This window comes from Phyllostomus discolor, chromosome 7 (genome assembly GCF_004126475.2).
Source record: "Phyllostomus discolor isolate MPI-MPIP mPhyDis1 chromosome 7, mPhyDis1.pri.v3, whole genome shotgun sequence".
Lineage (NCBI taxonomy): Eukaryota > Metazoa > Chordata > Mammalia > Chiroptera > Phyllostomidae > Phyllostomus > Phyllostomus discolor.
The window spans coordinates 88,662,414-88,665,000 of record NC_040909.2 but is presented as its reverse complement, the minus strand read 5'-3'; the positions used below and the strand labels follow the sequence as shown (position 1 = coordinate 88,665,000).

Genomic DNA, 2,587 nt, shown 5'->3' with positions numbered 1-2,587 from the left:
CCAACCCAAACAGATACTTTATACAATGTTCCTAGTTTCTTCGTAACTTCCTGGAGAATTTTGTTAAGTTCCTTCCAAATGTCAATATAAAAGCCAAAGGAGTTGGGGAAAAAACATTATTTTAGAGTTCTTGGTTGAGGGGACAGTGATTTGCATTAATGTAGAGAAGAATACCAAGGAAGCAAATTTTGGTTCAGCACAAGAAAACTTCCTAACAAAGCAGCATAATTAACATAGAAGAGAGGCTGAGCGTTTTAGTCAGTGGCAGGCTAGCATTTGCTAACTCTGTGATCCAAGACAAGTTCCCTAATCTCTTGATTCTGTCTCCCCATTTATAAAATGGGGATAATAATTTTTGACCCCCCTACTTCATATGATTTTTGTGAAGATTAAATGAGATAATATATGTGAAAGTTCTGTGCAAATATAATAAAATCAGTAGTAGTGACAGTTATGGTAGAAGTAATAGTGACAAACATTAAAAAAGGAGTAGAAATTAGCATTGATTGGCAGCCAGAAGTGCTGCTTTCAGGAAGGACTGAATTTGCTGCATCCTCGGGTAGTGTTACTTAGCACATTGTAGAAAGAATTTGTTGGCTGGAATTTGGACCATCTGATCTCTAATGTTCTTTCCAAGTATCAGCCACTGTATTTTCATTATTTTCAGCTCACCCTATTCTTTTTCTGATTTCTTGGCAATGTATTGCATTCAGTACCATGGAAAGCAGGGGCATGATCTAAAAAAAGATAATGAGATATTTTAGGTATTGTAATTTTTGAAGCTGTTTAATTTTTACCACCTACTTCAAAAACAGTATTGGTTAATAGGAAGAAGGATCCAGCGCTTGTCACTTTCAGGAACACTAAGCTGAAGTTGATATTTGTAAAAGATAAGGCATGGATTTATATTGTGGATAGAGCTCACATTCTGGAGTTCTTGTGACAAAGTTTCCAGGGTTTCTAGTATTTTTTGTAATATTCTTTTTCTTTCTTGTTATTTTTAAAAATTTAATCCTTTTTGTATTTTCTTGATTAGCATTTAGTTCCCTTTTACACACCTCCCCCCAGCAATCACTGCAGTGTTCTCCATGTCTATGTCCATGACCCTTTTTCCTTTTTGTTCAATCCTGCCACCCTCTAAACTTCCTCCCTCAGCTGTCATATTGCTCTCTATCTATGAGTCTGTCCCCATTTTACTTGTTAATTCAGTTTGTTGATTAAATTCCACATATGAGTGAAAGCATATGCTATGTCTTTCTCTGACTGGCTTATTTCACTTAGCATAATGTTCTCCAGGTCCATACATACTGTTGCAAAGGGTAAAACTTTCCCCTTTTCTATGGCCAAGTGGTATTCAATTGTGCAAATGTCCCGTAGTTGTTTTATCTACTCATCTGCTGGTGGACACTTGGGCTGCTTCCATATCTTGGACATTGTAAATAATGCTGTCATGAATATAGAGGTGCTTATGTTCTCCCGAATTTGTGTTTTGGGTTCCTTCAGATGTATTCCCAGAAGTGGGATCACTGGTTGAAAGACAGATCCACTTTTAATTTTTTGAGGTATCTCTCCATACTGCTTTCCACAGTGGCTGTCCCAGTCTGCATTCTTCCAACAGTGCAAATGGGTTCCCATGCTCCATATCCTCTTGTTGTTTGTTGATTTCTTGATGATAGCCATTCTAACAGGTGTGAGATGGTATCTCATTACAGTTTTAATTTGCATCTCTCTGATCATGATTGACTTTGAACATCTTTTCATGTGTCTATTGGCCATCCATATGTCCTTTTTGGGGAAGTATCTATTCAGGACCTGATGACATTGTGGATGAGACACGAGAAATTCGCATGGACTACTGAGTCCTGTGGAGGAAAAGGGCCAGCATGGCTTCTCTCTCAAGAGGAAAAACAGCCTTGGAGCACCTTGGCCACTCTCTCAAGGGGAGAGCACCCTGACCCTTGCCTTGACAAGCTTTTATTGCTTTTCTGTGCACATTATATAATGGTCCTCATTTTTTATGCACAAGTTTGCTTTAGGTGGTTATCTTTTACAGAAAACAAAGGAGAGGATGCCGATAATCACATCACAGAAGAAGGATATTTGCAAATGCAAAGGGAAAAGTAGTTGAACAGGTTACATTCATCCTTGGAAGGTTTAGCATAGATTTCAGGAAGTCACTTTAAAGATACACAGTAAACATTTACTGCCTCAATTCAGGGTAAGAGAGTTTTACAAAAAGCAAGTCTCAAAGTGGCCTAGGTACACCGCAGGCCTGATTCCCCATGGGAAAACCTATCTGTGGGCGTGGGTCCTGTCTGGGCCCATACCATGCAGAACAGTCTCCTATAAGGACCTTTGCCTGTTTTTTAATTGGGTTGTTTGCTTTTATGGTGTTGAATTTTGTAGGTTCTTTATAAATTTTGGATATTAACCCTTTACCCAGATGTATTGGTGAATATGTTCTCCCATTCTGTGGGTTTTCATTTTATTTTGTTGATGATTTCCTTTGCTGTGCAAAAACTTTTTAGTTTGATGTAGTCCCAGGGTAAAAGTTTGCTGTCCCAAACTTTTTAGTTTGTTTATTCTT

General features: G+C 38.2%; 1 long non-coding RNA gene across 1 annotated transcript; it reads right to left on the bottom strand.

Moving 5' to 3' along the window:
• Positions 1–1,544: 1,544 nt before the first annotated feature.
• Positions 1,545–2,387, bottom strand: LOC118501875. Its single transcript, XR_004904537.1, has 2 exons — positions 2,354–2,387; positions 1,545–1,812 (listed from the first exon to the last, which is right to left on the bottom strand). It is a non-coding gene; the product is annotated as an uncharacterized LOC118501875 (long non-coding RNA).
• Between the last annotated feature and the right edge of the window lie 200 nt (positions 2,388–2,587).